Source organism: Dermochelys coriacea, chromosome 2 (assembly GCF_009764565.3).
Source record: "Dermochelys coriacea isolate rDerCor1 chromosome 2, rDerCor1.pri.v4, whole genome shotgun sequence".
NCBI classification, from domain to species: Eukaryota; Metazoa; Chordata; order Testudines; family Dermochelyidae; genus Dermochelys; species Dermochelys coriacea.
Window position 1 is genome coordinate 101074079 of NC_050069.1, and position 23644 is coordinate 101097722.

Below are 23644 nucleotides of genomic sequence, written 5' to 3' on the forward strand. Positions count from 1 at the left end.
TGATCACTTATTCAAATATAGCTAACATTGCCATTAAAAATTCACATTTGCCAGCAAGTGTCACACAAGTAGTACAATTTTTTCCACATTCTAAACACTTGGTATCTCCAATACCAACTACTGTGAGATAAATGTGGGCAAATGGAATCTGTTGCAGATGAGCTAACGGATACTATGTCAAGTGCACAAACATCTGTTAAGTGGTAGAAACATACAAGACTATTTAGTTTTCTGCATCCAACTGAAACTATTTTCAATTCTTATTGGTTCCACTTCTGGTTTCCAGTGATCACTCCATGCTTATGGAGCTTACTAGAGATCTGCTGTATTCGGTTTGGTTCCTATTGACTGCATTACAGAAAGAGCTGAGCTCCACTCTAGCTGAAGATGCTGTCTGGGAAGCTCATCACTCAAAGGCACAGTCTCCAACAACACTCCTCTTGAGGCGTACAGAGACTGAATGGCAACAGAGACCAAAACAGTGTCTCAATTTGTGTGGTCCATCCAGAACATTGCTAACCATATAGGTCAGAGAATGCGGCCAAATAGACTACTTATTTTTTCCATTGCTATTAACCAGGTTCCTTTCACAAGAAGCACTAAAAGTCATTAAATATCTCCTGTTACTTTCATTAAAATTAGTCAGTCAGATCACCTACATGGGCCATATTGATACAATCTTTATCAGATATAAATGTCGAAGCTTTTTCCACTGGCAGAACTTTCAAAACTAATTGAAAGGAATCTGACACTTACAGTTTCCTCCCATGTACAACTCAGAAATTGAAAATGTGGAAGCCTTATCATCTAATACAAGAGCCACAAGAATCTGTAGATGCTTCCATGGAGGGCAATCAACCATACTATTTGTACTTGCCACAAAGTCTAATAGTCTTTTGCACAATTCATGTTTATTTTAAATTGCTTCCTTTACTTTTTGATTTGGTCAGTTTTATGAGCTGATCTACTCCAGCTTGGAACTGTGACCTAGCTTAGAAAATGTAATACTAAAAAGGGGGAAAAAAAAAAAAAAAGTTACTTTCTTCAGCAAAGTGGAGCTGTGAAATAGCAAATGTGCATTAAGGTTTTAGTACTTAAACGTTTAGTACCACTCTTTCTTGGCTTGTTGCAGTAATCATTAATGGGTTTACAAGTGTGAAATCCTATATTGAGGAGTCATTAGATACTTTGTCTAGCACAAAGTACTGCAGCAAATGAAGGAATATTAACTTCTGAAGTGTTTAAAGGTTAAAGAAAAGAGATCTACTAAAATAGGTGTTGGAAGAAGTCAATCTGATTTCTTCCAAAGCCAAGACAAAAATCAAGGATTATAGATGTTTAATTTATTGATCTGTAAGAAGTGCATAAAAATAGCCCTAGGTAGTATTATGTACACATGCAAATTGAACAGTTGTTCAAACTACCTTAATTACATGCACTAGATTGCATATACAAATTGATATGCTCACAAGTATTGTGAATGTAGTTAAGAAGCCTGTCTTTTTGTTCTGCATTTGTACAGTGTAACACCAACAGACCCCGGTCATCAGCAGGCAGAATGTAACCTGGGGCCTCTGGAGCTTAGTACATGAGCCTCTACTGCATGAGCTAAAAGCCAACTGGCTGTTAACTAAGGCTGTAGAGCAGACTCATTTTCTCTAAGTGGTCTCAGTGCCAATATATGGGACAGAACACCACACCCAGAAGGTGTGTGGGTCACAACAGCACCTAGGATAATGGGATCCTCTTGTATTTATATCTAAAATTAATACATGGGCTAAAGATGTTAACATAACCTAGTGAGTGTCCACTGTTAAACAAAGTTCAGAGTTCGGTATACCAAGACCTCAGGCTACTTCGTACCATGGCAAACACTATTAAAATCCCTTTAAATGTTTATTAAAAAGGTACAGCAAAGAAAAAAGGGTAAAGTTTCGAAATGTAAAGTATTAATTATGGTTTTCATTTTAACATCTCGCTCCCTTTAGCTGTAGAGAGTTTTTAGGAAGAAAAAAAACCCTTGTTTGACAATCTCTTGGATGATATTGAAGATTGTAATAACTGTCCTTTTGGGAGGAAAAGAATAAGTTAATTGAACTTGAACAGCTCCAGCAATCTCAGTCCTGTTTCACTCCAGGTGATGTTTTGGCTTCAGCTGGAGCCCTCTCTCCGACTGGGGGTCTAGTCAGGATGTGTCTAAGGGTGATGAAAGCCTGAGGTCCCCAGGAGATTGTCGAGGTGGCAGACATGATGGTAAAGCTTGCTTCAGTCACCAATTTCCACAATCCTCTCCCCAACAAAAAAATCTCATTCTTTAAGGAAGCCAAAAAAGGAGAAATGGTCAGAAGAGCAATCCCCTCATTATTTTGTCCACCAGCTATGCCTAGTTTCCAACACAATTTTGGTTCACTGATTTCTGGTTCCACACGTTCCTTGTTCACCAAGTGTGAGCCTAATACAGTCATTGAATTATATCAGTAGACCTTTTTGTTTGGACTAACTCATTCTATCTTTTGTACCTCTTCCCAATCAACATTTGTTATAAATTAAGAACTTTTGCTACTTTTTTTTCCCAGTTAAATTCAGTTAGGGTAAGTCTGTAGGCCCAATTACTACAACAGTCTTGGTTCAGGACTGAGGCTCATAGATGCTACAGTAATACAAAAAATTACCCATTTGGCTCTAACTGTCCTTCCAGTCTACCTGCATCCTACACAAATTTGAGGTAGTACTACTGTTAGAGTTCTAAACTATGTAGAATAGAAATGCAAAACTGTAGACTAGTTACTGTACAAAATTTGGACATCAATCCTCCATCATTTAATGTTTCTTGCACTAGTAACTTATTTGGGAAAGATTGAGAGGTATAAAGTAAATAAAGGGGGGCTGATTCTCCATTCTGTTACACTAGTTTCTGGTAGAGCAGAGTGGGGAATCAGCATCCAAGTTTCCACCTAGTCTGAGGAATAAGGCCAGTGTTTCATTCTACTATAATAAAGAACCAGACAAAGTTCTTCTGACTTCTGCTTCCAAGTTCAATGCAGATCAGGAAGTGAGAGAGAAAATTTTCTCCAAGAAAAGGGTTCCAACTCCTTTGCTTTTAACTTTAACAAAGGATTAACTGAACATGTTCAGGCAAAAGAAATCTTAGTTTCAAGGAGAGAGGGAGGCAGGCAAGGAAGTCAGACTCAGGATAAATATATGGATGGTGGGCTGAGATCAGAGGCTAAAAAGATATGGGTTAGAGAAGCCCAAACACCCAAAAATCAAGTATGGAATAAACCTTGGCAGCTTGCTCATGTACATGTATGAACAACAGAATCAGCATAAGGAATAGGCTTATTCAGGAAGTAACAAGCTTTTGCTATTCTGCAGGAAGTACTAAAACAGTTTTATTTACAAAATTAGAAACAGAAAAAACTCTGAAATAGAGCCAGTTGACAAAACTTGCTTGTTTACCATATCCCCATGGAAAATTCTCTTTTCAGTAAAAATTTGACAACTGAAGTATTTCAGGCAAAATAACGATCCTGATTCAGCCATATTGCTGCGATGCTTCAAGCTCCCATTTTCCTCTACAGGCTGGGCTCTTCAGCCAGACCACATCTCCCATAATGCACTACAGCCTTCCCTTATAATAGGGGTTTTGTTTTATATATTCACTACTGCTGTACATGAGTTTAAATTGAAACCACTTAATTATGCCAGAGATGTATTAGTCTACATTTTTCCCGGCTGAAGCTCATTTTATTTCTGCCCAAATATCAAACCGCTCAAGGTTCCCATTAGTGTTGGCCACAATCTGAGGGGATGCTAAAGTAATCTGCAAATTCAATTCATGTGCTTCCTTCCTTCCTAGTGATCTAGAAGAAGTATGTTAAATGTAACATTAAATTTTAAATAAACAACCTTTCCCAGCCCCCTCCAAAAAACCCATTTAGCCTTTTTTAAATAATGAAGCAAACATTTTAATGATACTAAACTCCACCTTCAAGAAAAATAGGAGCAGAGAGATTTGCCAAGTTCAGACCTGTCTCATTTTCACATTACCATACATCAAAGGCCCTAGATTAAGTTCAACGGGATAGAATATGAGATAACTGAAGTACAGCAAACTGCATACAACATGACATGATGGCAAGAAGCATTCTTTACAAAAATAATGTTTGGGGAGAAATAAGTGGTCTAGTTGCAGAGTTTCCAGCTTACCTGCTGCTATTTCTGAGCATAATAAAATGCTTTGTGGGATATAATCCCATTTTCCCAGGCAAGATGAAGGCATTCTTATCCTTCTGGCATACATCTAGCTTCCACACATTGCTGCTTTCCATATCCACTAAATCCTACAGATCTGAACTAAGAGCGTGCTAGGTAAAAAAAACCCAGAATTCTTTCCCAAAAGGACAATCAAGGAAATGATTACAAAAATGTTTTCAGTTCATGATTTGCTGCATGCTAACAATCTTTCTTCTCCCCCACGGCAAATTAGAGATTAGTAATCAATATCTAGTGATTAGACCCACTAGAGCAATTTATCTGTGGAGCTCAAACAGAAATAAAAACATCTATGTACCAAAAACATTTAAGGAGTGATTGCATTTACAATAATTGTTACACAGAGTAAAGAATTCAATTAACAAAGAAAACCACTATAGAAGTGTGTACACTGATTGCCAGGCTTTTGTCTAAATAGCTAGCTACAGAGAGTACAGAAAAATTATCTAGTGCTGACAACTGAATTTTAAAAGAAGTACTAAACACTGTCTGAAGCTGCAAGTGGTTTCCCAGTGACATTGATTTAATCAGTCTACTAAAGCATCTGAGACACAGTAAGGAGACGGTAAAGTCACATGAACAAGTTCTGCCTTATAAGGTTAGTAACAACCCCTTTGGATTGTTCTTCAGCTGGGAAACTCAGGCTCTCCAGCTACAGCTTCTACCACTTGAGCTAACTAAGTACTTGTCTACACTGGCAAGTTTTTGTGCAGTAAAGCAGCTTTTTGCACTCAGACTGCAGATATGTACACACTGCCAAGCCACTTTGTGTGCAGAATCTCCTCAGTTGCAGGGCTGCAAAAAAAAAAAAAAAAAAAAAAAAAAAAAAAAAAAAAAAAAAAAAAAAAACACAAACCACACACCCCACCACCTCGACAAGAGTCTTAAGGCTATTTGCACAGAGGCTCCAGCACTCTATTGCCAGTTTGAATACTTGATTGCTTTCTGCACTGTAATTGGCCTCCAGAACTGTCCCATAATGAATCAAGTGACCTCTCTGCTCATTGTTTTGAGCTCAGCTGCCCTGGAGACATGCACCCCTCCCCTTTCAAAGCACCATTTCTGACAGCCATCGTGTGCTGAGCTGATCTGCTCTGGGACACAAAGCAAACCATTAATGTGGAACGCTCATTCTGTTGAACAGAGATATGTGTGTGTGTGTGAGAGAGATTGCTGTGCAGAGAGAGCCCAGGGAAGGAGGTAGGGGCCAGTGTTGGGGTTTCCCCTCCCCCTGCCTCAGGACAGGTTGCTTCCTGCTGCTGGGTGAATTTACAAGACAGCATGCTGACACCCTCTCTGTCCCTCGAAACAGTCTCTTCCGCCCCCCACCTCGAGTTGAAAAGTATCTGGCAATGTAGTAGGATGCCCATGCAACAATGGGATTGGGGAACCTCCAGCATGTGATGCTGTGCCTGCCCCAGCCCCATGAGGCATTGCAAACTCTTCCCAAAGCACCCTGTGGCCAGTTGCACAGTGGGATAGCTACCACAATGCATTGTCTTTGCTATTGCAAGTGCTGCTAATATGGATGCACTCCAGCGTGACAAGGAGCACAGTGTGAACACAACAATGATTTAATTCCAGTGTTTTATTAAAAGTGGTGTAACTTGTGGCGCAGAAACTTGCTAATGTAGACATACCCATAACTCCACTGTGAGCAGTTGCAGGCAGCTATCCTCTGTAGATCAGCCAGCATACTTTGGTAGGTTTCAGAGTAGCAGTCGTGTTAGTCTGTATTTGCAAAAAGAAAAGGAGTACTTGTGGCACCTTAGAGACTAACAAATTTATTAGAGCATAAGCTTTCGTGAGCTACAGCTCACTTCATCGGATGCATTTGGTGGAAAAAACAGAGGAGAGATTACGTACTTTGGTAGTGTGCTACCTAATGCTGCTTTGCCCTCCAGTACTGCTAGGATTTCTGCATTTGATTTCAAATAGTCACTGGGGGTTTTTTTTGGTCGTGGAATTTCTTAAGGGCTATCTTAACAGGAAATAGTTCTGATGTTTAAAATTTTATTTTTAATTTGACGCTCTGAAATCCTAATCTCATGAGAGTATGGCTCCATTTGTTTCAACAGTAACATTATTTACAGGGTTTTGTTAAAACCCATTCAAAAATATTTGCTTTGGTGCAGTTTTAGTGTTTAAACTAAAATTTGTGGATTTCAATCATAGTTAAACGAACATCAGCATTAACATAGGAAGCCAAAAGGTGCTACTAGTCCAGTATTCTGTCTTCCATAGAAACCAGAGCCAGATGCATCAAAAGGAAGGTATTTCCTTAAAATCTGTTCAGGGCATTTACATTATTTCCACTCAGATATTGATGGTTCCAGAGGTCACCTTTATTTTAAATATCAGAAAACTTTCAAACTAGTAGATTCATCTCCCCCCCCCCTTTTTTTTTTTTAAACTGGAGAGATGGCCCTGAGCCACAAAATTTGGATTTTAAATGAACTAAACTTTGAGAGCATTAGGATCTCAGGTGCTGGTATAGGTGTTTTAAAGAGTAAGGAACCACCTTCAAAATTCAGATCCAGATTCTTTAACACCACTAGCCTTAGTATTCTGGGTGTGCTCAGTATGGGGATTTTGTTTTGATCCTTTTGTAACTTGACCTAATTGTATACATTTTATAGAAAAATCATTTTTACTGGCAAATTGTAAGCCCATAGAACTCCGTCCAAAAAGCCACTTTGCACCACACCCATACACACGCCACAATATATATATGGTTGTGTAAAACTGATGCTTTACAAAAAATGAATTTGTTCTGCACTTTGCATGAGAGAAAGATTCTATACTTGACATTTATTCCTATAGCTTCACAAATTGCAGCATTTATGAGTATTAATCTTTTCTTCATACTTTTCCCTTTACATAATTATCTGTGCTTCCCACCCCCCGAGATTACTCCCAAAACACTTAGCAAGAAATGCCCTTTTTTTTGGCTAGCACAATATATTAAAGATAAGTCCATTTTACAGAAGTCTGGAGGAAAACATGATTGTTACTAAGGATACAAAGCCACTGGAAAAAAGTGAACAAGTAATGCAGGTTTGATTCATTTTTGGTGAAAAATCTCAGTAGCCTGTGTCAGTATACACTTGTAGAAAGTATTTTATTGCAAACTAGAGACAAGACTATCACAAGGAATTTATTTTCTTTCAAATACAGAGTGTGATTTTAACACACTACATGGTACACAAGAGTGATCCTCCACCCCAGCTCAAACCACATATGGCTCTTCTTTAGAGCCTTATGGCGAGTTCTTGTTAGGTCCATACATCTTAATGGTGAACTCAATGTAAACCAAGCAGAACAAGCAGCTAGCAGATAACAGCAATACTCTAAACCATAGGAGTGGAAGCACTGAGAAAATGGATCCAACCTGGGAAGTACTGCATTCTTTCAGCTTCTCCTTGTTCTACAGATAGAGAAAACTACATTATGGAAGGATAGAAAGCAGAATTCCCCCATCCTCTTCCATCCCAAGAGTTAAGTGGGAGCAAAGAACAAATGAGGGTGTTCATGTCATAACGAATAATGATGTTAGTGCATGATACAACAGCCAATCTATATATTGCAACACAACACGAGTACAGAGTTATCCAATACCTGTAGCTCTTTAAAAGCCATTTGGAAAGTGTGATGTGAAAAGACTATATTTAAGAGGATTTAAGGGGAGGGCACAGTTCCATGTTACTTACATTAAGGAACACAGACAACATTCTCAATAGCACTTTCTTAATCCACAGTTTCACTCTAGGGTGTTTGACACGTCATTTTCACAGGTGTTTTACTTTCCTGGATAAATTTGCCACAGAAGTGCTCACAACTTTTTAAAATCGTATCCAAGGCACTCTACTTGATAGGCTTTCAGTCCATTTTCCCCCAAGGGTCTGATCAAAAATGAATATGTTGCCTATAGGAAACATGGAACCCTGATAATTCCTATGCATTTTTCCTGGCAGAGAATGGTTTGTAATGGACATTATAGGCACAGATACCTTAATGGCACACCCTGCCCCTCACCTTCTCCAAGTCATTCCTTGCTTTAAACAAGGTGTGTGCAAAACTTTGAGTATTTGTCAGTCTAATTTCACTAAAAAGAGAAATTTATATTACCTAATAAACTTTATACCTCTCTTACATGGAACTCTAGCTCTCAAAGCACTTTACAAATGAGATTAGTATAATTATCCCCATTTTATGAAGAGAAAAAGAGAGGGCAAGTGACTTGCCCAAGAGCCAGGAATAGCACCCAGGTCTGTTGAGTCCTAGTCCAGTGCTTTATCCACTAGGTCACAAATTAAGTCAGTCATATTAGAAAATTTTGGATTAGCAGCAGACCACCAGACACTCCAGGCAGGCCATTGCAAAGATATTGCCTTGGATCAATATTGTAGTACTCAGTATTTTCCATTATCTTCACTTGGAGATTAGTTAGTTTTTGTCCAATTTCTCTTGTCCAGGTATTCAATAGATGGCTTGGGTTTGCACTCAAAGAGCATTTTTTTTTTACTGCTGTTATGGCATTATTATGGCACAATGATGGTTATTAACAGAAATATGGCAATATCTGACGCCACAATGTGTGAACTCATGGTAAAAGTATATTTTTAAACAGTTATCACTGTATATACAATTTAGCTTACATTTCTTTCTGCTTTTACAGAAGAACCACTGCCTCTTTCTTTCTAAGAATAGTTTACTTGAATGCTGGTAATTACAAATACAATTACTCAACTTTTCAAGATTCTTAAAAGACCTCAGTTTGTGTGTGTGTAATGGGGTTGCTTCTCACCATTACTACTCCTCATCTCAAGGTTTGGAAATTAGTTTGTGCCAGATATGGCACCCCAGTCATCAATTACTCACGCTCTGGAACCTCTCTCTTTGCAACTCAAAGTGTTCCCTCTCCATGATTAACCTTTCCAGGCAGATCACTATACTGCTCTTCTGCTCCCCTTCCACGGTATCAAAGTCCCACCAGACAAGCTGTCTGGCTTAGGGTTGCAACTTTCTACTTGCACAAAACCCAACACTCTTGCCCTGCCCCGCCTCTGAGACCCCAACCATGCACTACACCTTCTTAGAGGCCACACCTCCTGCTCACTCCATCCTCCTTCCACTATCACTTGCTCTCCCCAGCCTCACTCACTCATTTTCATCAGGCTGGCTCAGAGGGCTGAGGTGCAGGACCATGTGAGGGTTCTGACTGGGGGTGCAGGCTCTAGTGTGGGGCCAAGGATGAGGGATTTGGGGTGCAGGTGGGGGCTCTGGTCTGAGACAGGGGATTGGGGTGGCAGGGGGTATCATAGCTCTGGCTGGGGGTGCAGGAAGATGCTCCTAGCTAGGACTGAAGGCAGGAGGAGGATCAGGGCTGGGGGCATGGGAGTGGGGGAGATTGAGGGCTCTGGGGTGGGGCTGAGGGGTTTGGAGTGAAGGAGAGTGCTCCAGGATGAGATTGAGGGGTTTGGAGGCAGGGGGGAACAGGGCTTGGGCAGGAGCCCAGGAGAGAGGTCAGAGATGCAGACTCTGGGCAGTACTTACCTGAAGCAGCTCCCGGAAGCAGCGGCATGTCCCCACTCCAGCTCCTAAATGGAGGCGCAGCCAGGTGGCTCTGCATGATGGTCCAGCTGCAGGCACCACCCATTAGCTGTGGCTCCTGGCTAATTGGAAATGTGGGGGTGGCACTTGGGGTGGGGGCAGCACCCAGAGCCACCTGGTCATACCTCTGTATAGGAGCTCAAGGGGCTATCCTGGCTGCTTCCTGAGAGCCACGCAGTGCAGAGGCTAGCAGGGAGCCTGCCAGCCCTACTACGCTGCACCGCCAACCAGACAGTCTGGCTGTTGCTTCAGTCAGTCTTCTGTTCCATCTCTAGGTGTTGGGCTGCTTCACAGTGGCTAGTAGGGGAACCGAGGCCAACTCCCTACTCATGCTCCAGTGCAGGAACCATTACTGGCAATCCAGGTCTGCTCAATCTCAGTTGCCATTTCCATGAACTCCTTCCTACCCTGATACTCTAGCTCCTGATCTCTCTCTAGGTTTACCATCAGAGCTTCTTCTACTTCTTGTACCTACTTCACCCCCTCCTTATGTCTATTCAAGTCTTTCCCTCTAGAGAAAGAGGCCCCCTCTGTAGCCTTTTGTTGCTTTTCTTTCCTGATTTTATAATCCTAGCCCAGCTGGGCTTCATCTGCAATTAGACTATCAATCCCTATTTCCCCTCCATCTGCAACATCAAAGGTTAATTGGCCCCTGCTTGCCCACATTAATCCACTCAGGGCTAGGGGAGGGGATGAATATCCCCCATAATAGTGTACATCTTATAAAACAATGTTTACTCAATGCTAGTAGGGGAGAGAATTTTGTTGAAAGGTAGGACAAGATGTAATTGGCTATGTGTGCAACAAGGGAGATTTAGATTGGATATTCAGAAAAACTTGGTAGCTACAAGGATAAATAAGCAGTGGAACTGATTGGATTTTGAGGAGTCCCTGTCATTGGAGATTTTTAAGAAAAGGTTATACCTACATCACCCCTGATAGGTGCTGTCTACTTAATTCTACCTTGGGGCAAGCAGATGGATTGGATGACTTCTTCCCTTCTAGCCTTACATGTCTATGAGTCTATGCATGAATGTTACATACTAGGTACTATCAGCTGAGTGATAATTTTGAAGACAAAAATATTTCTTACTATTGCCTCCACTGTAAGGGAAAGACATGTTACTGATGCAGCTGCTGCAGAAGCCATTGCCATAACTCTACTACTGCTACCAGAATTGTAGTATCTTCCACCCATCCTTTATTTGTAAAATCAAGGACACTGGATAATCTCCTTTAGCTTTTTAAGAAGCATGGTTAGTACTGCTGAAGTAATTTTTTTTTCCATTTTTTTTTCCATTTACTATCTCCCTCTTAATTCCCTGGAACCCTCCCGTGTTATCTCAAATATTTAAGCAAACAAGATGACATTTTCCTTCCTAGTCCCACAGAAGAAAAAGAAAAGGATTTTTGCCACAAGGAAGGCTCTTGTTATTTTCAGTGTCTCTCCAGGTTTTCCTCATAGTCCCTTCAAAGTCTCATGTGCTAAACTCTTCCCATTTTCTTTAGTAAGAGAAGTGTGAACCAGACAGGTATTGATCTAGCTAAGAACATATTGGAACAAATAGAATTCATTCTTTGCCCTTAATTTCCCTTCTCTACTGTAATAAAGAAAATATGCAATAAGGAACCAACATTACTGAATAAAAAAAATTGCAAAAAATTACTTCCAAAATACATTGTTGCAGTCATGCAATCCATACAACATAGCTCTCTCCCTAGCAATGTCACCCTCCACTTACTACCATGATCTCTGAGCACAGAATTAATAGCCTGTATACAAGGTTGCTTACTAGGTTGATGAGGCATGCTTTTTACCTGCCTGTAGGCAGGAACTCACTGTAAACAGACTTCCCAGTTTAATTGGATTATTCTACAAAAAAATATCACTCAGCAGATCCTTTTTAGCCTTTTCACTGTACCAGCAAAAATTCAAAACTGACTAGTTTTATATAAGAAACCTCTTACACAGAAACATCTCAGAGACCAGAATGCATATTCTTGAGGAGAATGTGAAATATCAAAGCTTAATCACTTCACCCTACCATATAATTAAGCAATTAAAACAATTAAAACTTGACAGAGCACCAGTAACCCTCAGGTGAATTACAACTGCATTATGAAAGCAGTGGCAAGGAAAGAGGAAAGCCTTTAGCACAAATTTAGGACAGATTAGAAATAAATGAAAAGATGTACTATAAAGACTATATTTATGGACTTGTTTTCCAAATGTACCCTGAACATTCATTGTCAAGCTACTTATTTAGGTCCCTAAACACAAACTCAGAAGGCTAACTTTAGGCATTCATTTTTTTTAAATATTTGCCTTGAATAGACATCATGGGTGGAGATCATCACCCCAACTCTGACCCTCTGAAGGGGCCCCTAGAAGACCCTTATCTAAATGAGGGAGGATTCCTCTGGCACAGGCCCTGTGGAAGACAACTGCGGGGCTGATATCTGAAGACCCCCTCACAACACTATTGTAAGTAGTGGGATGGTAACAGGTCCTCAGCATGCAGTATATAGGTCAGCCCTCAAGGGGGTTACCATAAATTGAACAAAGACTGTCTGTTCTGGTTTGGGGGCTATAAAGCCCCCCTTGGCATACCAGGATTGAGAGGGCATAAGTGTTACCACCTTTGAATTACAAAAAAAAAAAAAATCAGTGCCTCCTTGCCATAAATCAAGCCTGCTGTAACCCCAGCCACAAGGCAACATCCCCACCCTTCAATAGCCACTTACAGTATCTAGAAAGATAGCACATAAATAAGAATTTGATAACATTCTTAAATTGTGGAAGTGGGAACAATGCAGTATCTTTCTGGACACAAACTTAACATTACATGTCCCAGTGTATTGTGATGATAATGCAAATCTTTAGACCCACATTAAAAAAAATACCTGGCAGATTAAATTTTTCTGGCAAATCCATAAAAAAACCCAGCCAGGTTGGTCAAATATTGGCCAGGTGGTAATCTTAGGGCACATAGGGAGCTTAAAGTCACCACTGATCTTGCAGGTCCTGGGCTGCAGGTTCTATGTTATATCTCTTAGGAGGATCAGCACAGATGATTACCCCAAGCTGTACAATTTTAATTTGTGGAAAGCATGTTGAAACTGATAAATGTCAAGGCTACCAGTCATTTAGCAATGTATAATCTAGTGGAAAACAGTTACATCAAGAGAGCCTGATGAACATCTTGTAAACTGAGTTCTTAACTGAACTGGAAGATAGCAGTAAAACTACAGAAGAACTGGAGCTGGGCAAATGCTGTAAGAAGTTTTATGAATATTCCTTTTAATAATATTTAAAGATTTCACCTTGATTGTGTTTGAATCCTGTTTTATGCTGACTTCCCAGGAAGGAGTTTGCCAATAGGAATATTTACCAAATTTTAAAAGCATACAAAATAAGTCCTATTTTCCAATATGCAGTGCAACTACTGCTTGAAATGGCAGTTACCCTTTCTACTGTTGTACTCAGCCTTCCTCCATCAGAAGTGAAAGTTCACCATGACCATTAGAAGAACATTGCTAAGACTTTACCTACACTATGAAAACTCAAATGTTTGTGCCATTTTTCTTTACAGTGAGGAAAGCTACACTGTTGACAGGGCACAGGAGTTTTTTGCAACTGCATCAACTAGTATAGAAAAGGCCTTCTCTACACTCCCATTGCTCATGTTCACATTGGATGAAAGGTTCACCAGTGCAGGAAAACCCTTCAGAATGGTATCAGTACAGATGCATTTTATTGGGGTTTTCCTAAATTTTTCAAATTTCTCCTAAGAAGGAGCAAAATGAAGTGCTACAAGCTTTTGTGCCCCAAAAAGGATGAAGCCATTTTTATAATAACCAAGTACCAAGGATATGGACAATCTGGAGAATCTAAAATATAAAATGCACTGTTGAAAACCAAATTCTAATCTAACATGCAATTATGTAAAATCAGTGTTCTAAAATTGGAAACTTATTCAAATCTGAATTTCCATGTTATTATAGATTTAAGGCAGACCATTAACATTTTTAATTTAGCATAAATTGCTTAATTTAAAAAAAATCTGAATCAGTTGATGACACTAATTGGGAATGGAGTTTCACATATTATAGGGGAAAAGAACAAACATTTCAGAATGATTTCCATAGATTAAGCTTGTGGGTGGATAAGTATCTCCCACGGTTCAATGTAGAGAAGTTAAGGTAATGAATAGAAGTGGGTGTTTCCAGTTTGAGAGGCACAGTGAATCACTTTGTCATGTCTATTGAAAATGACTCATTCGAGACCACCATCATTTGGTGGGTCATCCATCTGGTTTTATGTTTTCTTTCCTCATGCTCAAAGAGCCATTCAGTAGACAGAGGCAAGAAATGCCAAGTAGTGGAAATACCGTCATTTCCATAAGAAATGAGAGAATAAAAAACAGTGTTAAGGGAGTCAAAATTAAAATAATTGAATGAAAGAAATAAAAGACATATAAACCCTGAGGTATGAGGTCAAAAAGCAGGTGGTGGTGACCGAGGAGCTCTCTGCAAACATTTGCAGGTGATAGAAGAGTTGACTGGGTCAATTCTCTGCTGGCCTCTGCTGAGAGCACAGGGTGAGCAAACCGGTACTTTCTTTGTGTGCTACTAGTATATGGTTTGGGGACATTTGGGAGTGGTTTGGTTGGGTTTTGTATGTAGGGCTGATGTTCGGAGGTGATCCTATTGGGCCCACTGGGATGGGACCTGGACAATGACTTGGCTGGTGACCACCTCGCTACAAGGATCTTGAACGGAGAATGGATTAGATGATCATAATGGTCCGTTCTGGCTTAAAAAAAAAAGAAAAAAAAATTATGAATCTATGAAACAAGACCAATACTTTTTATAATTTGTAAAAAGCTTAAGCAAATTGTATCAAGAAATTTACTCTGACTGAACAACATGAAGTTTCAGGCCCAACAGATTTTTTTAATTTAAAACAAGAAAAACAGTGGGAGGGGGTTGTTTCCCCCTTTGTCAAGTTGTAGACTATTTTAAAGGCTTACAAGCTTGGCTTATTTTCTTAAGAGTCACTTGTATTCTTTTCAGTGCATAAACTAGTCCTTGAATACAGGTGTCCAGAAATAGCATGCCGGCAAACCCCTCTATCAGAAATCTTAACACAAACACCAATTCTTATACAAGATCTTAGGAAGCAACTCTGCCACAAGAACTGATTTAGAAAAATTAATGCAGAAAGCAAACTCTTGCAGCTGGTTACAGCTCCTCCAAAACAAGATTACATCACAAAACTAATGACATTGCAGCATTTCTTCAGACTGTACATTGCTCACATACTGAGAAAGAGAACTTGTGTAAAACCATAATCTGGTGATTTTGATCATAACAGTTTAGTAGAATTTTCTTCTCAGACAGCGTCACTCAAGGCTACATCCACAAAGGTCACTTAGACTCAAAAATTGTTTACATGGTGCCATAGGCTGGATTACTGGGGTATGAATTGTAGAGCACTCTGTTAACCCTACTGGTACCTACTAAAAGGTACTTAGTGCATGTTAATTTAGTCCCTGGATGTGGAAACCCTTTCCTGGAGTTAGGCATCTTAACCAGGCTAGACCTTTTCTACAAAAACAGAGAAGGATGTGCTGCCACACCACCTTATGACCTTGAGCAGCATGGTTAAGGCACTTGGCTAGGATGTGGGAACCCTGGGTTCAGATCCCCATTCTGCCTGATATGAAGCAGGTATCTGAACCCAGTCTCCCACCTATTAGGAGAACACTCTACCAGGTTAGAAAGTACTCTGGTGTAGGGCTCTCAATCTCTCCTGTTGAAGCTTTTCCACTTTTATAGAATCCTTAAATATTCATGGAACAAGGACGTGAACAAGGACTCGTCCTGGGTGAGTGCTTTACCCACTTGGCTAAAGGTTAAAAGGGAGACACTACTGTGTCATCATTATAGTCTTCCTCTTCTGGCAACATTTTGTGTAGGATCCAAGCCAGCAGGCAATCTAACAGCATGCCTACTGGATCATGCCCTGCAGGTCAATTCAGCAGGGAATGCCTAGTTTGAGGCTTGTGCTAGACTTCAGGCACGAGTTAGTCCTGGGGGCCAGGACTTTAGGTGGCTGTTTGCATGCAGAGCAGCAGAAGTTTAGGAACCTGAGGGACTTTGCCAATGGAAATGTAGGCACCTAGGAACTTTGAGTGCCCACAGGGTTAAGCAGTAGCTGAGTAGGAGTTTTGAGGTATCAGTTCCAGGGTAACTGCATCTTTGATGGTCAACCCAAAGAATACCCTCTCAGTTCTCAGGCCTCTAGTAGTCACCTCTCTCTGGACAGGAACCTGCATCCCTCTCTCACTGATCAGGCTTTTAGACTTGCAGCCCCCTTGCACTTCACTGAATTTAAACCATCAGGTCTGACTGAAGTACATCTCGTGCATTTTGCTCTCTCCAATGGCTGTGAACAGCGTAAACCAGCAGTAGTAAGTAACCAAGCAGCTCTTTCAAAGCAGAGTATGTTTATTTTAGAATAAAAGCATCACAGAGAAAACACAAAGAATAATAAAAGGGCCTAAACATATATTTACATTTACCAGTGCTGCCTCCAATGAGGCCTATGGAAACCCTTGAGGGTTCCAGTCTTTTCAACCCTTCTGCAGGGTTTGTCCCTGCCATGGCATGTTGGACAGAGGCCACGTCTTTTTGTTGGATCAAACTGAAGTTCCCTCACTCAGGTTAAACTTGGCCTTTTGTACCAAAAGTCATTTTTCTCCTTTGGCCTCTGACCAGGTCTGAACCAATATATGCAAACCACTGTAGGGGGTGATAATTCTCTGGAGCTGTTTACAATCTTGGGGACTGCAACAATTTCCCTTGCCCCCATACTGTTTGTAGTTCCTGGGAGGAGCTGCAGGAATCTCTCCTGTGGAGTCCCTAGCCCACAATGATTCACCACACATTAGTCCCCAAACATTAAACACTGCAATATCTGTCATATCAGGATCTAAATGTTTGGTTTAGGCACCTAACATGTCAAATAAGCATCTAAATTCCTTTGTTGCTTTGGCCCTCAGTCACACAATGTTGCAATATATGAATACTTCTCTTTTACCCTTCAATTGCTCAACATCCTGAATATTTTTCATGTTAGTTTATGTATGTAATCTTCTAATGTTGTATGATTAATGTTTGTCCTATTTCTTTACCTTCACATCTTTTACAAGTGTGGGTTCACCAAATATTTTCCATGACCTAGTGTTAAGGGATCATATAGTGAAAACCTGCATCATAAGAACATGCAGAAGAGAGGAAGGGTGAAGGTTTCCAAAGGAAACCCAAATGCGGTGGATTTAAAATACTACATTTTAATAGTTAACACTTCTTCCGCAAGAGTCAGGATCTCTAAAATGTTGCCAGTAGCAGTGGATTCTTCAGGTACAAAGTAACAGTCACAGAATCTATAAAATTCTGTTGCAGAGTTCTCGTCTTTGTAGCAGAAATTGGCACTTGAAGTGCTGGTAATTCTAAGGTCCCTGCTTATCTTTTTTGAATGGAATATGAATAGCACAAGACCAGCTCATTTTAATTAGCTGCGGTTGGTGAATTACTTGCCATTTCAACACAGCTGAATTGGTACAGATGTGTCAAAGGAAAAAAATGAATTTGTAAAAACAGAAGAAATCAGTTGTGAAATTCAAACACATTTGGAAAAGGCTGCTTAAACTCCTTTGATCTTTAGATGTGAGTACACTCTGTCCTATGTATATCTCTGCACCAGGGATTTAAGAATTTGACAGATTAGAAAGTAGTAAACCAGGAAAACTATATAATAGAAAAAATGTCTTGAAAAAGCACACTAACAAAGAGGTACCTCTCTCTAACCCCCAAGAGGAGGAGGAATCATATGTGCATTAGCGGTGCATTTTTGTTTGTAGGGTCTGGCAGTCACTGTGAATTTCTGTACATACAGAATTTGGGATTCCCCTTAACATTTTCCAATTTACAAGGGCTTTGTTTAACTCTTGATTTCTTCCTCTAATTCTCTGAAAAGTTATAAACATGAGAGATGTTTTACTGAATTTTGTACCTAAAGCACAGAATATAGTTTTTTCCAGATATTTTTTAGGACAGAGATTATCAAAGCTTTCTGGTTTATAGGAATCTGTTTTAAACAATGTCATTGTATCACAATGTAAATATGTTTTGGGCCAAATTAATCAGAATTACACCAGGGATTAATTTTGCACTATAGGAACTCAGAAAGAATAAACTCTTCTTGTTAGGAGTCAGGCAGTAACCTAATTCATGAAAGGCCCAATTGAGCCTACAAAGAAAAAAATAAGAATAAACACAAATCTTTTAAAAAGCAAAAAAAACAAAACAGAGCAGTGTTAATAGATTCCATTAGATTTAAAGAATTGAGAACTAGAGAGTTAAAAATTGCTTGAACAATAAAGACATTTGACCTGACTGGTCTGAGACACTTTCAATTATCCAATCAAAGTAATGGCTGGCAAGGGATAAAAAAACAGGGCTGCCCAAGTGAGCTAAATTGAACTTAACTGACCAAAAAAAAAAATTAAAATTTAAGAAGTTACCATTCCAAGGACTGAAATTATAGTTTTGTGGCAATTTCACTTTTTGTAATATAGCCAAGCAAAACATACTGTAAAGCAATAGACGGGTAAGAATGTTGATTTTATCTGAAATTCCCATTCATGGGCACTAATTATGGAGAAAATGACCTGTCAAACAATGAGAAAATAATGTACTTTGCTGTATGGAATCTCTTCATTCTGTAGGCTGAAGAAATGTCCAAGCTGTACAGTCATGCCCTCTGCATTTTTTTGAGCCGCTTTGAACCGAGAGTCATCGAATCATAGAATCTCAGGGTTGGAAGGGACCTCAGGACGTCATCTAGTCCAACCCCCTGCTCAAAGCAGGACCAATCCCCCAACTAAATCAATTAGTATTTTAGTCTGATACTAAGATGTTTGTTTGCTAGTTGTGTGCTGAACTACATGCTATTTTCTACTTCTTATAATGCAGTTTCTCAGAAGCTTGTACATTAAACATTAAGGCCTGAGAAAAGTTTGGAACAGTGACAGCTGTATCTACCCCCAGCCCCTTCAATGGTTGTTAAATTTTTCTGCTATAGTAAGAGCATAACTTCTTCAAAATTAAGCTACATTAACGGAACGCTGGACTCTGAGAAATTCCATACCAAAGAGAATGGTATGGTTAACATAGTAAGTGGTAGAAATAAGAAGCAGCCAAGCTAATGTATACTAAAATCAAAGGGGGCAGGACCCTGAATCAGCATAGTAGTTATGCATGTGCTTAAATTTAGGCACAAGTGTAATTCCATCCCTACTGGACAGGTCATTCAGTGCTTTGCTGAATAGGGATGGTATTACTCAGATGCTTAAAGTTAAGTTTCAGAGTAGCAGCCATGTTAGTCTGTATTCGCAAAAAGAAAAGGAGTACTTGTGGCACCTTAGAGACTAACAAATTTATTAGAGCATAAGCTTTCGTGAGCTACAGCTCACTTCATCGGATGCATTCGATGAAGTGAGCTGTAGCTCACGAAAGCTTATGCTCTAATAAATTTGTTAGTCTCTAAGGTGCCACAAGTACTCCTTTTCTTTTTTAAAGTTAAGTGTATGCTTGGCTGAATTGGAACCATAAAGAATGTGTGTGTAGCAAAGTGGAAGGTATTTGAAGGAAAGTGTCACAGGTCAGGTTTACACTTGGGGGGAGGAGCAGTATCGTCCCATGACCAAATCCAAATAACCTCCCTTTTCTTCAGAGCAGTATGACCTAATGGTCAGAATCAATAGGGTCAGTCTTCAATACAGGACCATAAGGCCAAGTGGCCAATGTCCATGGGCACCTAATCCTAGATTCAGGGCATTGTAGCCCAATGGCCAGTCAGTAGGCCTGCCATTGGCCTGGGTCAATATGACCCAATGACCAGAGTAAAAAGGATCACTCTTTGATGCAGGGCAGTAGGGCCTGATAGCCACACAAGATGGTGGGCTACCACCCAGGGCTGGGTCAGCAGGCAGGATAGGGGGATGTGAGCCTTTCCTACTCCACTGAGTCCCATCCCAGGGCCCTGATAGCAGTAAGTAGGTCAGTAGGGATCCATCTGAAACACACAGACTATTTCCAGTTCTACAACCAGAGCAATGTCTGGTTCCCCTGGGTTACTTCCTACCCGGTCTTCCAATGCTGTAGTCCACAGGTCCTCTGGGATTACTGCTGGCAAAGCTCCTAATGACTCCTTCCCTTCATGGGCTTCTGCAGGCAGCCAGCCAGGTATCCACCTGGGTTTCGGAGCACCTGGGCTCCATGGTCTGGGGCATAGTCTCCAGCAGCTCTCAAGAGGTATCCTGCAACACATGTCCTCTCTCCTCAGTGGTCAGCCCAGACTCAGCTGGGCTGCTCCTTTTATACTGTGGTTCCAGTTGAGGCATGGCCAGCAGGGGTGAGAGGGTTTGGCTTCTTCAGCTGACAGTATGGGGTTAACCCATTCTTGTCCAGTGTGGGGCAGATATACCCCATCACAGAGAGAGCTTTATGTATTGGCTGTAGGGTTCTTAGCTTTAAAACACACAAAATTGATCAAAGCTTACAGCTCTTGTAATACAATATTGTTGTCCTTTGGCCCGAGCCGTTAAATAAATTCAGGGCTTTTCCAGGATGTTGTTTCTATTAGGAGTAGAAATTGGTGGTAGGGTCAGGAATTTCTTTAGTTCTATTTCCTTGAACAGATTAGGAACAAACAAAATTCAATCACATATCTTTTAGAAAAATATCTATGCTGTAAGAATTATTTTTGGGGAAGTTCTATGTCCTGTGTTGTAATGGAGTTCAGACAAGCTGGTCACAATGGTCCCTCTAATTCATAGATTCCAAGGCTAGAAGGAAGTTTCTTTGTTTATTGCTTCCAAACCTTCATATAGAGCCCGTCTGTTCTGGGCCACGGTGCTCGAAGCACCACAGGTCTGGCAGGAGTACTCTGAGAAAAACGAGGCTTACACACAGCTGTGAGTTATTGGCTTTATTGAAGGTTAGTGACCCACCCACAACGGGGACTCCAAGCGTTGCAGTCAGAGGTGGGGAACCCAGCACACCGGAGCTTTGCCTGGGACGGAGTCCGATGGAGGCGCAGACAGTCAGCATTAATAAGCATTACACAAAAACAGCTCATGAATATAAAGTTAGGTGCTTCTTAAAGGGGGGCTTTCTACTATCTGGCGAAGGGCCATGCAAAGCAGCTATGTCCTTCAAGAACTATCTCCTACAATAACAAAGCAGCTGTGTCCTTCCAAAACTCTCTCTATCCCAGAGTAACGAAGCAGCTATCTATGTCCCACAGTAGCCTCTCGGCTCGAGAAAGTGGAAGTTCCCTGGCTAGGCCATAACAAAGTCTTCTGCAGTCCCTTACGCTGTCCTAGGATGTCTGTCTCTGTTCCTCTCAGGTCCACACTCATAACTATTTCTCTCACAGTCTGCTGTTCCCTCCCCCCACCCCCCAGCTTTCTGGATTGCTTTCTTCCTCTGACAGCCACAGACACACAGCTACAAGCAATCGATCTCCTAGCTTCAGTGTTTGCAGTCAGTCCCAATAGAAACAATTCTGCCCTAATGACTTAGCTGCTGATTGGCCTTCCATGTGGATTAGTGCCTTGGGTTATGGTTTCCATTGTCTCCAATTATCTTATTCCATAAAGGTGCTTCATCACTTCTTCCATGTATCCTGAAGGATGGGTGGCTAGCATGCCCATGAGCTTTAACATGGTCTGTAATTGCCTTGGCTCTAGATCAAAGACATTCTTGGTGGCAACCATTAACATCTTCCAGCATGACAATATACTTTATTCCTCCTTACTACACAATGGATTGAAAACACTACCAGTAACCAAATAAAAATAAAAAACTAATAGAACTGGGCAATTTATATGCTACAAATAATTTCTGTGATGAATTTTTCCTCTCACACAAATTGCCATTTAACAGATTGATTTCCTTGAATACATTTGTGAGAGGGTTTACTCACCACAGTGGTACCTCCTGCTGGCTGTCACAGGGATTAGCTCTGCCAGCCACTGCCCCCTTTCCTTATGGAGTCTCTCACACTGTCTTCTCCACCTGCAGACCCATCTCAGTCCAAAAACCACAGCATCCTCTTCATGACTCAGCACTCTGGCCATGCCACCACCCGTATTTCCCCCGTCAAGGTATCAATCCAATTCCTTCCATTTCCCCAGTGGCAAGTGGGGGATTCTGGGTCTGCCCATTATTCCGGGTTTCATCCCAGGGACCCTGTGCATATCAGACTCCTGCTGTGCCTCTAACTTCCATCTCCGCTGCTTCAGTTTCCCGGGTCACTTTCCCAGCACAATTCTTCACACTCTTCTCAGGGCCTTGAGTCAGCTAGTCCTAGCAGCCAGCCAGGAGCTCCCTTTTGCTCCCCCAGTCCCTGCTAACAGCTGCTCTGTCTAAGGTACTCCTATTTTCTCAGCCTCTCAGGGACACAGTCTTCACTCTGAACACCAAGCAGCCATTGACCCTGCTTTACCCTGAATATCCCTTTTATGTGAGTCTAATTGGCCCTGATTGGATGCTCTGTACAGCCCTCCTCCAAATGGCTGCTTCCTGTAAAGCCTTCCTTGGCTGCTTCTAGGACTCACTCCCACTGCTCCTCTCTGAGGGTGTGGCAGGTCCATGAAGCCTCCATTAACTCCTTCCTCTTCCATGCTGGGCAAACACGGAAGTGCCTAGAATAATTTTTGGGAATTATTATTTGATGATTTGCAAGCAGTTTGTTGTGAGTAGAGCTGAGCAAAGTTCAGAATTTCATTCCTATGGGATTTTAACTTTTTCCCCCCAACCCTATCAGGGACAAGAGTTGAAATTTAAAAAAAAAAATAGTGCAACCAAAATTCTTTAGTTTGGTAGCCTGACATTCCCATTTTCCCTATGACTCTGGCTCCCGGCTGGACTATTCCTCCTACTATGCACCCAGGGTATGTGATTCCTATGACATACCACCAATTGCCAAATTCACATTTCTTTATGGGAGATGTCCTCCCATAGGAGAGAATGAGGGCCTGAACTACAACTTCCCTAAGGCAATGTGCCACAAGAAAAATGTAGATTAACATTTGCTGAACTGATGATTCAAAACAAAACATCTGGGGTCAGTTAAAAAAAATGAAAGATTTCCATTCAGGATGAAGAATGTGAAATGAAATATTTCATTTTTATTGTCAGCAACATAAAAATTGGAAAGTATGATTCTGTAGAAATTGCACTTTACATCAGAAAACTATTCTGACAATTTTCCTAGTTGTGAGTATTCACTGTTCAAATTTTGACTTGCTGTGATTGGACACAAAGGTCACATGGCATAATGCTGTTTTCTTATTGGATAAGCATAAGTCTAACAATCAATTATTCAGTTTATATTTACAAATGCAAAATTACCTTTCCATTAATATTCTTTAATAATCCCTGAAGATGTGAGTTTGTTCTGCAGATATCCTTCCCATTAAACCCATACACTAGAACATTTAAGTAAAGAGAATATAAAAAGGGAATCAAAGAACAAAGTGAATGTATTCAAATATTTCAATGAATATGGAGTCACTTATGAAGTATCTGCTAGCTTTAATATATATATATATTCCCCATGCAATGAACAGTTTAACAGTAAAGCAAATAATTGTCTTACTTCTGTAAATCTTTAAAAGGC

At 40.6% G+C, this 23644-nt stretch overlaps 1 long non-coding RNA gene across 1 annotated transcript; it reads right to left on the minus strand.

Annotated features, from left to right (window-relative positions):
- Positions 1–1921: 1921 nt before the first annotated feature.
- On the minus strand, positions 1922–20292 carry LOC119851670. Its single transcript, XR_005291326.2, has 3 exons — positions 20102–20292; positions 5916–6006; positions 1922–2312 (listed from the first exon to the last, which is right to left on the minus strand). It is a non-coding gene; the product is annotated as an uncharacterized LOC119851670 (long non-coding RNA).
- Positions 20293–23644: the final 3352 nt, after the last annotated feature.